Here is an 11645-nt window from a genome sequence, read left to right as displayed (position 1 = left end):
GATAATCGGATTCGTTAAGAAAAGTTTTCGTTAGGAAAGTGAGCTGTGCAAACGTGTTTTTTACAACAATGCACCTTCATACAAACGTGAAACCAAGTCTGTGAAATGTCGCGATGTTTATCTCAACAGAACAAAATGGATCGTACGTAATTCGGCAAAATAATATAAAACAGAAAACGTTGTGCGCTATTATTTCCTCATATAACGGAAGAAACTTTTCGGACAACCTAGTACTAGGTTGGTGGTTGAGGAAGGATTCTAACCGCCCTCGAGAGAAAGTTCCTAGCGGGAAGCATCGTACGTGAGACAAACCAAATTTCCCGTATCTTTCCATAGTAGGTAATAAATTAAGGAAAATGCAAAGACTAAAAAATATTTGTTCAGTTTGAAGGGCCTTAGCTAGAGAAATCCTAAGATTTATGGCGGGTCCTTAAGCTAGTTGAAAGTATGCCATGAAGATGTTTGGACATCTGGCAATCATCTTGTCTGAGGGATAGAGTCTTTGCGTAGCGAGCTACGGGACAGAAACCGCTGGAAGCTTTGTTGTCGAGTGCCGCTCACTCATAATTCACTGATATCACTGATAATTGCGCGAAGGTTCGTTTGCCTGCGGTAGTTCCTGAGGAGATTTTGAGTGCCCATGTGCATCATCACCTCACCGAACAAGAAGGGGTTTCGCCCATCGTGCGGTTTTGGTATATGAATGTATTCCGACAAATGTGTCCCAGTGAGAACTCCTCCGATGTTTCTTGTAATGATTTCGATATTCTTAGTTAGATTTTAATTTTGTTCAATAATAATGTATTTTCGACCAATCGCGGGTAGACGCAATCGCGAGGAGAGACGTCAACGGGAGTCGTAAATTCCCGTTACGATTATAGTAATCGACACCACGAGTTGATCGATCGATTTCGGTTAAGATAATAGGGGTGATTTAGTTAGTATAACACTGTGATTCACAGAATTATAAGGTTTTTATTTCCAATACTTAGGTTACATTATTGAGTAGATATAAATCGTAGATGACACTTTGTCGCACGAAGATAACTATCACGAAGATATCTATCTTATGATAGATAGGCACAATAGAGCAAGGCTCTTATAGTTGAATTTTGTATACTAGTGGACGTAGCACTAGAGGATACTTAATAGAGGAAGTGAATGTTCGATATTTCCGAGAACCGACTTAGATAGTTGATGTGAGTTACACTCCTCTAGCGTTGTATAATAAGTAAAGTTGACTTTTCGTGCTTAGACTTAGACGTTAGACGTTAGATTTTGACTCTTCTAGTGGTGTAGAAGAAGTAGTTGACTTTTCTAGTGATGTAGAAGAAGTAAAGTTGAGTGACGATGCTGTGTCGGAGGAAAGCTAGCGATGGGTGTGTCTTGCGCTCGGGACCATCGGATTTGTTCATGACATTTTTGGTCAGGAAAGTGAGTGCAGTATACATTGCTCCTGATTGGATAAACGAAGGTTGGTGGACTAGGAAGGGTCTTAGCCGCCCTCGATAGAAAGTTGCTAGTAGGAAGCATCGTATGTGAGAAAAACTAACTTTCCCGTGTCAAGCCGTAGTAGACAATACTCTTTAAAAAAGCGATTTAGAAAAAAGATATTTGTTCGGTCTGTAGGACCTTGACTAGCAAATTACTGAGGGTAAGACTATTGAGGGTAGCAATAAGGATGAGCGGACATCTGGTTTCCGTCTGGCCCGCGGTGTATGGCCTGGTCTAGATAGAAGGTCGCCCGACGTAACAAATAATGTTGTGAACATTATTACCGACTAGTCCGAAAAGACTCAAGCATCGTAGCACGAGGGTTAAATTAATTTCTTTTTTTTAATTTGATCTGTTAAATATAAATCCTATGAAGTGTCTTATTGTACTTCAATTGCTTTCCTTGTCCCTTGTTCTTACAGTCGATGTATTCTGATAAGATTAATTAATCAAACATAAAGGTGTAAAATAAACAGTATTTAGTAAATTCACATGAGCCAAGCTACCTGCACGTCCTTAGTTGCATGTTGTTCATACAGTCTATGTACACACATTCATCACATTTTCTTTTCTACTCCCTCCGTCTATCCGTCTATCCGTCAAAAAATATCAAGCAGAAGCGAAAATACGTGAAGTCGCATATGTCATTCAATTATTCAGAAGGATTCAATTTCACGGAGTTCCGAGTATACCTACGGGGAGAACGGACGTGTCCTGCTTTCGACATTGCAAATAGCGTAAAACCATCGCTTATTTGTCAGCATGACTTCAACAGGAGCGAAGATATAAATCGCATATGTCAATGAATTACTTCGGAAGATTGCATTTTGTGAAGTACTATGTACACCATGTAAAAGTAAAGTCGTACCCCGCATTTAGCATCTAAAATAAAGCATAGCAAGTGTTTATTCGTCGAGTAATCTCAAACAGGTAGAAATGCAAAATCCTATATTGCAATAAAATATTTCCGAAAATTGCCTTTTACGGATACCTGAGTGAACGGTCCTACGCGTGATGCATTCGGCATCCAAATAAGAGTGAAACGTATGTTTATTTGTTAGAGACTGTCATAAAACCTAGAAGACATTTGCAACTCCATATTAAGTTAAATACCTGCTGGCAACATCATTAATTCAAGTTCTCCATATGCGTAGATGTGGAGACAGAACATGAGCGTTTATCGATCAAAATAATTCTAAAAGTAACGAAAATAAATAAAATTAAATATTTTTCAGAAAGATTCAATTTTACGGATTTCCGAATAGACCGATGGGAAAGCAGTGACGTGCGCCACATTCGGCGCCAAAAATAGAGTGAAACCAACGAGTCTTCGCCAGGATATCTCAAACGGGAGCGGAGTAACAGAAAATTTCAGACAAAATCTTCAAAAGATTGCATTTTGCGCTGTCCTGGGCCAGTTTTCGTCAAAATTGTCGGAAAATATCATCTTGCGAGGTGCTTGGCTTGTCTCGACAATGATAGTGGCGTGCACTACATTAGGCGTGTAAAATGGACTGAAAGCTACGTTTAAGCGCCGAAATATCCCAAACGGGAACGAAATAACGCCTAGTTTTCGTCATAACATTGCGTTTTACGAGCTGCTGCAAATTACAGCTAGTTTTCATCATTATTGTCAGAACATGGCGTTTTGTGAGCTGCTGAGCTTGGTTAGACGTTGAAGGAGGCGTTCGGCGTGTAAAATGGAGTGAAAGCAGCATTTGAACGTCGAAATATCTCAAACAGCAACGAAATAATAATGTATCACGGGCAAATTGCAGCTAGTTTTCATCATAATTGTAGAGAAGATTGTGTTTTGCGTGCTGCTAGGTTTGTTTCTATATATTTTGTTTCTATAATAGCTGAGTCGTAACACAACTATTAATTTTGTTTTAGTTAAACTTTATGACGAATTCAGCAATCAAACTGGTATACACACTGATTTAACATAAATCACAATTCACTCCAACCACGTTATGTAAAACTTAGTTACAATGATACGTTAAGTACGCGACTGTTATAAGGGTAGAGACCGGCAAAGATATGTTGACTATTCGAAGGATACAGAATAAGTGAAGTTTTACTGACTGTGTCTGAGGAAAGCTAGGGGTGGGTGTGTCTAAGGACACGGGACTATCGGATTTGTTGATGATAATTTTGGTTAGTGAAGTAAGGGTAGTAGATACCGTAGTAGGTAGTAGTAACCGTTTCTGATTGCATAATAAGAAGGTTGGTGGACCAGGAAGGGTTTTAGCCGCCCTCGTGAGAAAGTTGCTAACGAAACATACCAGACGTGAGGAAAACTACCTTTCCGTGTTAACCAGTAGTAAACAATAAACGTGAAAGGAAACCTAAGACAAGAGATACTCGCTTGGTATGAAGGACCTTAACTATGAAAATTTCAAGACCCCCGGTGGGTACTTAGGGCTATTGAGGGTACGCGCCAAGGATGTGCACACATCTGGGTGCCATCTTGCCCGCGGTGTGTGGCCTGGTCTCTGATGTGAATTGATGTTACATGCCCCCCTCCTTAGATTGATTTTGGACCTCCAAAATTTTAGTGTTTCTTCATGATTGTTTTATGGTCGCTGATTGGTTAAAAGTGTACTTTTCTTCTTTGCCTTGTTCCTCTATGGAAAAAAAAAATGTTTTATCGGGTTCTTGAAAAAATTCATCGCGCACATACACGCATACATACACGTACAAATTCCGTTCTCTCTGGTATGTACAACTAGAAAATACATAACACAGCTACTTATATGCGTACAAGTTTTTTTTTTATTTATTTAGTTGTTTACATTCACAATTTGTCCGATTTGGACATTTGGTAAAATTTTTTGGCTGTTTGATTATCATGTGGGTGGCTACTCCCAGCGGGGTACCATCTTCGTGTTTGTTAGGTTATATCCTTTGTGAGATCTGTTGGGTGTTTCCTTTTTAGTCTTCTTTCTATGCTTGATGTGTTGATCGTTTCCGCTGCCAGCCGGTTCGGGTGCGTTGCTATTCTTTCTCTGTACCTTCTTGCACATCCGCTAATCTCCTCCTTGACCGGTTGGTATTCCCAGGTCTTTCCGAATGTCCTCGTTTCTAACGTACCATGGGGCGTTTACTATTATTCTAAGAATTTTAGCTTGCATTGTCTCTATTTTGGTTATTGCTGCTGTTCCCCATAGTGGTATTCCGTACGTCCAGATTTGGATCATTTTGTATATTTTTAATTTATTTTCTATACTTAGTTTGGATTTTCAACTTGTTAGCCAATGCATTTGTCTCCTTGCCGTCTGTATTTTGTCTGTATTTGTATTTGTATTTTTTACTTTTTTGCTCAGCATGTTTGTAAGTAGTTGTAGCATGACTGTGATTTGTTCCGTTTGCTGTCTGAGGACTGCGTTTTGCTCGCTTATCATTTTTGTTAGCATTTCGATGTTTTTGATGGATTGTTTTAGTAGTTCTTTGATTTCTGTAGCGTCTTCGGTATTGTTGCTTTGATTCTGATTGTTTGTGTGCGTTGCTTGTCTAATGTTTTGGGTTACTTGCGCGTAGCTTCGGTTTCCTTGGGGATCTGTGTTTCTGTTTATAGCTTTTGTTTCATTTTGTGCTTTCAATGTTGCTTCGTTATCCGTTATACTTTGTTGTGGTTGGTAGTTATCGACTGATCTATTACGAAGTAGTGGAAACAGTTTACGTTGTAGTTGTTTCCTGATTTCACATCCTTTATAGCTGGCTGGATGGTTTCCATTACAGTTATAACATTTTACTTCGTTTATTTTCCCTATGTAGGGACAGTGTGTTGTTAGGTGATTTTTTGCACATTTAACACATGTCGGGCTTCTGTTACAATAATTTTTAGTGTGTCTGTATTGTTGACACCGCATGCATTGTGGTATATCTTTTTTATGGCGTGGTGGTCCCACTTTTACTATCGTATTTAGAATTCGTTTGATTTCGTAGATTTCCTTGTTGTTGGTGCTAGCTCTATTATGAATAAAGGTAGTGGTTGCTTTGTATCGTATCTTGTCATGTTGTTTATTGCTCTTGTTTGGTAGCCAATTTTTGCTAATTCGTCACTTAGTTTTTTTGTGTTAGTTTTTGGATGTAGTCCTTTTATAACTGCCTTGTAGCTCCTTTCCGTTTTGAGCTGGTACGTGTGGTATATAGCATTTTTTTCTTTTAATTCTTTTATCACTTTCATATAACTTTCTGGGGTGTTTGTTTGTATTTTTATTTGTTCTAGTTTTGTTTGTTTTATTATGTAGTTTTCCTTCCCAACTATATCGTTTAGTCTATCTATAAGCGGGTCTATTATCTGGGCCTCGACTAATATTGGTGGTGGTTTTGTGGTGTGCGTTGATTTAGTTGTGTTTTTGGTTGCTGGGTCGTCGTCTATTTCTTCCGTAAGTGAGCTGAAGGAGTTTCTTAGTGGTAATTCTTGCAGCCATTGCTGCTTTTCTGTATCTGGATTTCCTGTTATTTTTTACACACAAGTATTAAATATTTGGTTAGTTCATCGTGTATAGAGAGAATGTATTGATTTCCTATCTTGGTCTTTTTCAACGGACCTATCAAATCCATAGTGATTTTGTCGTTAGGTTCTAATGGGATGTCAGTTATTTGTGGTTCTTCCTTTCCTCTTCTCCTTGTAGTCTTTGATGTTTGACATGTCGCGCAAGTTTCTATTCTAGTTTTTATTTTGTCCATTAGGTGTGGGATTTTATATTTGTCTTTGATTATGCCGTACATCTTTTGTATTCCGGGATGTCCTATCAAGTCATGATTTTCTTTTAGTATTTGTTCTATCTCTTCTTCACTTAAACTCTGTATTGGTTCGTAAGCAAATCCTATGTCGTCGCGTTGGTCATTGAAAAATAAAAAAAGTCTTTTTATGTGTGCTTTGTTTTGTGCGTTTAAGTTGTTGTCTCCTATTCCTATCTTTCTATTTGTTTTAAGTATGTTTGATATTTTCTGTAACCATACGGTTTCGTCATATGAGCCTAGATATGTTTTGTTAAAAGTTGTCTTTGTTAGATGCTGGTTTCAATAATTTTGGTATTTCTTCTGATTTTTCCCAGTCTCTGAACTGTTTTAATAAAACGTCAGTTTGTGTTATCGCGTGTACTCTGGATAGGGCGTCAGCGGCTGTGTTTTCCTTTCCTTTTACGTAATCTATGTCATATTCGTACTCTTCTAATCTTAATCTCCATCGAATCAATCGGCTAGAGGGGTCTTTGCAGTTGTGTAGCCATTTAAGAGCTTGGTCTGAATTTTGAATTTGCGGCCTAATAAATATTGCCTAAGTCTTTTAACTGCCCAAACGATAGCCAGTAATTCCTTTTCTGTTGTAGTATAATTTTGTTCAGGGGGGTTTAATGTCCTTGAAATGAAGCAACAAGGGTGTCCGTCTTGTGAAAGGATGGGTCCTAAACCTTCGTTACTGGCGTCCGTTGTTAACGTAAATGTTTTCGTATAGTCGGGATATTTTAATACTGGCGCTTGGCATAGTTTTTCTTTTAATGTATCGAAGCTAAATTGTGTTTTGTCAGTCCGGTGGAATTGTATGTCTTTTTTAGTTAGTTCTGTTAACGGTTTGGAAATTTTTGAGAAGTTTCTAATAAATTTTCTATAGTATCCAGCTAGCCCAAGGAATGATTTTACATCTGTAGGATTTTTGGGTAGTTTGAAATTCTTTACTACTTTTATCTTTTTAGGGTTAGGTTTTACTCCATCTGCTGTCACTACGTGTCCTAAATATTCTAATTCGGGTTTTAAGAATTCACATTTATTCGGTTGTATTTTTAGACCTACTTCCCTGAGACTTTGGAATACAGTGGCTAAGTTTTTATTATGTTCTTCTATCGATTGCCCGAATATAATGATATCATCGAGATAAACGAAACAATGATTGTTAATCAAACCTCTTAACGCGGTATCCATTATTCTTTGAAAGGTAGCGGGTGCGTTCTTGAGCCCGAATGGCATTCTATTGTAGTGGAAGTGTCCTTGTGGTGTGCTAAATGCAGTGTATTTCTTTGAATTCTCGTCCATGGGTATTTGATGGAATCCTGAGGATAAGTCTAAAGCGGAGAAATATTTTGCGTTTCCTAGTTGTGAGAGCATATCGTCAATGTCAGGTAGTGGATATGCGTCTTGGTCTGTTAGTTCGTTTAACTTCCTAAAGTCAATTACTATTTTCCACTTTTGTTTCCCTGATGCATCGATTTTCTTTGGAACGACCCAGACAGGAGAGTTATAGGGAGAGTCAGAGGGTTCTATAATCTTTTTGTTTAACATTTCAGTCATCTGTTTATTTATTTCGGTTTTATGGTGTTCGGAAGGACGGTAGGATTTTACGTTGATGATCTTATCTTCTTTTAACGTAATGGAATGTTTGGCAAGAGATGTACATGGTAATGTTTCGCTGTCTAAATAAAATACGTCCATGTAATAGAAAAGAATCTTTTCCATAGGTTCTTTAAGAGGCTTTTCTATGTGCGATAGTCGAATCAAAGATTTGAATTTTTGAATTTGATCTACAGTGTTTGTATTTTCAATAATGTTAGAAACTTGAACTGAGGACTTATCACCATTGATAAAGCATACTGGCGTTGGCTTTCCTTCGAGCTATACAACTTTTTGAACGGTTTCTCCTGGTGCGAGGGTTTGTTCTTGCTGCAGTAGAAGGGTGTTATTATCTAATTTCAACGTTTTATTGGAGAGTTCGATTCGATATTGATTTAAACCGGGTAAGCCTAATATGCCGTCTTCTATAATAGGGAAATTATCGTCTACTAAGGAAAAGTCTATCTTTTTGTTGAAGAAATTCAACTTAATTTTGGAATTGGATTCGTATTTGGAATGTCCCATGGAGAATTTCTTTGTGTCTGGTATTATTGTTCTTCCTGGGTAGCATCCTCGTTTAAGCAAGTTGATTCCTGCTCCGGAGTCAACGAGAAGTCGCAATCCTGGTCGTCCTGGTAATTGTAGTAGTATTGTGGGTAATCTTCCTGAGGTAGCATTGTTAATTCTGATTGTTCTTGAATATAATTTATTCCTGGAGGGGCTTTTCTTTGAGGCGGTATTTGAAAATTTTGGCATTGATTGGGAAGGTGTCCCAATTGATTGCATTTGGAACATTTCGTTTGTGTCCTTTCGCTTAATGGTCGGTTCTCAAGCTTTGTAAAATTATTCATTCTTGGTTGAATGTTGTAATTTCGACCAATCGCGGGGAGACGCAATCGCGAGGAGAGACGTCAACGGGAGTCGTAAATTCCCGTTACGATTATACTAATCGACACCACGAGTTGATCGATCCCCTGATTTCCGTTAGGATAATAGGGGTGATTAAGTTTATATAACACTGTGATTCACAGAATTATAAAATATATATTTCCAACACTTAGACTACACTGTTGAGTAGATACAAATCGTCGATAACAGCTTGTCGCACGAAGATGAGATAGATATGAATAGTAGAGCAAGGTTCGTACAGTCGAATGTCGTATGTTAGTGGACGGGAGAGTTAGATGCTAGACTTCGACGTTGTTTTTCTTACTAATTGTCGCCCTTAGGCTAGCACGGAAGAAAGCTCGGTGTGGGTGTGCCCTTTGCATGAAGAACGCGGATTCGTTATTCACGCTGTTCGTCAGGAAAAGTGAGGGCAACGATCCGCGATGTCGATTGGTTGTGACCCATGCTGATACCTGAAGGAATGAGTCGGAGGCCTCCTACCGACATGATTCATAAATGACCTTGTACATGGGAAAACCCAGCCTGTTCTATTAGACAGATGTTCGGTTTTTCCTAATGGGCGCGTACCCGCTTTTCCGTGTTTTTAATTGCGCCTAATAAACCCAAGGACCTCTCTAAAAACCAGATGTGCGTCGAAAATATTTTTTAGCCTTAAGAAATCTTTCAAGATAACGGATCGCCTGAAGACCCATGTTGACACAATACAAAGAAACAGACAAGTTATGGTGGGTCCTTAGGTTTATTGAGGGTCGAAATGACGTTACGCAGGCCGTCGGCTGCCCGGTCGCGAGAGCTGCAGCGCCGATGTTTTAGGCGACGTAACAAATGTTTTGTGTGGGTGGAGTTTGGTTATTCATATTACTTGTAATAGCGAGGCGGTTACCTACTGGATGAGATGTCTGGTTACGATAAGATGGCGGGGCGGTTGTTTGTCGTGTCATCTGTTTGCAAGCGTTGTCTTCGCGAAAGTATCTTTCCATTGCTTTTTTTCTGCTTCGATGATGTTTGGGGGGAGATTAACCATTAGCACCTGCACTATTTCTGGACGAAGGCCTCCTACATAGTCGGTCACAGAGTCCATGTATAGTCGATCGTTCATCGCTCGTCGAGTTAGTTCGTCTTTATACTCGTTGGTAATGCTGTATTGAAGTTTGTTAAAAGCACGTTGAAATCTAATGTTATTATTATAATCTAATGTAATATGTTATAATTTTGCACGCTTACGGTTAATCCTTGCCTTATTTCTCTTAATTGGTCTTGGTGTTCTCTTACTGATGCTTCAGTAGCTACGTTGCGTCTCAATGCTTCGTACAGAGTTTCGAATTCGGTAATATGGATATTGCGGATTGCCATTGCGGATTTTTCTACAATTTTCTCTATTTTGATTATTTTTAATAATAATGTTTGTTCGCTACACATTATTCTTATTTCACGAATAAAATCCTCTACACCTATGTCATCTTCTCCGTTTAGTATCGGAATACATTTTAATGCACTTTCAGCTTTTAGATTTCCAGAGCTTGCAGCTGTTGGATCGGATGGTTGGACGTATGTTGGTGATCTGAATATGTTGGTCTGAAGTACCTTAACTATGAAAATTCCAAAACCCCTGGTGGGTATTTAAGATTATTGAGGGTACGCGCCAAGGATGTGGAGACATCTGGGCGCCATCATGCCTGTGTGGCCTGGTCTCTGATGTGAATTCACGTTACAAAAGAAGCGTGCACTACATTCGGCGTGTAAAGTGGATTGAAAGCTGCATATAATCGTTGAAATATCTCAAACGGGAATTATATTACAATCTGTTTTCGTCAAAAGTTGTAAAGAGATTGCATTTTGCGAGTTGCTGAGCTTGGATAGACGATGAAGGAGGCTTTCAGTACATCCGGCGTATCAAATGGAGTGAAAGCAGCGCTTAAACGTCGAATTATCTCAAACAGGAACGAAATAATAGTATATCACAGGCAAATTACAGCTGGTTTTCTTCAAATTGTCAGATGATTGTGTATTGCGAGATGCTGGGCTTGTTTCGACGATGAAGGAGGCGTTCAGTACATTCAGCGTGTAAAATGTAGTTATAGACGAGTTTAAACGCTGATATATTTCAAACAGGAACGAAATTTATGCCAGTATTCGTCAAAATTATCAAGAGATTGCGTTTTGCAAGCTGCTATGCTTCATGTGACGATGAAAAGAGCGTGTACTTATTTCGGCGTGTAACATGGCGTGTAACAAATAGAAACGAAATAACAGCAAGTTTTCGTCATAGTCGACAGAAGGCTGCGTTCGGCGAGCTGCGGGGCTTGTTTCGATGCTGAAAGAGGAGTGCACTACATTAGGCGTGTAAAATGGACTGAAAGCTACGTTTAAGCGTCGAAATATCCCAAACGGGAACGAAATAACGCCTAGTTTTCGTCATAACATTGCGTTTTGCGAGCTGCTGGGCTTGTTTCGACAATGAATGAGGCGTTCTTTACATTCGGCGTGTAAAGTGGAGTGAAAGCTGCGTATAATCGTTGAAATATCTCAAACAGAAACGAAATTACAGACAGTTTTCATCAAAATTGTCGAGAAACAGCATTGGGGTGTATAGGTCGTGAGAGTTATGCTGCGGATGTAGATGTCGCTGCTGCTGCATTTTTCTTCTCATTTAACACGTTCGTCGCCCAGCGTGATTCGGCTATGTTTCCTGCGGGACTCAAATCCGACCGCCGGCACGCAGAACGTAAATAGAGCGATAAGCGGGAATTCATTGTTTATCTTTTTCGATTAACTGTTTATCGCCTTCGATTCACTGTTTATCCCCTTCGATTCATAGTTTATTGTCTTCGATTCATTGTAAGGAATATGTCGGATTAGGGTTGGAATTTTGGGGCGTTCGATGAACCTTTACTTTAATTTACCGTCGC

Source organism: Bombus flavifrons, chromosome 7 (genome assembly GCF_040668555.2).
Source record: "Bombus flavifrons isolate JBK064 chromosome 7, iyBomFlav1_principal, whole genome shotgun sequence".
Lineage (NCBI taxonomy): Eukaryota > Metazoa > Arthropoda > Insecta > Hymenoptera > Apidae > Bombus > Bombus flavifrons.
The sequence above is the reverse complement of the archived record's forward strand: the minus strand, read 5'-3'. Positions refer to the sequence as shown.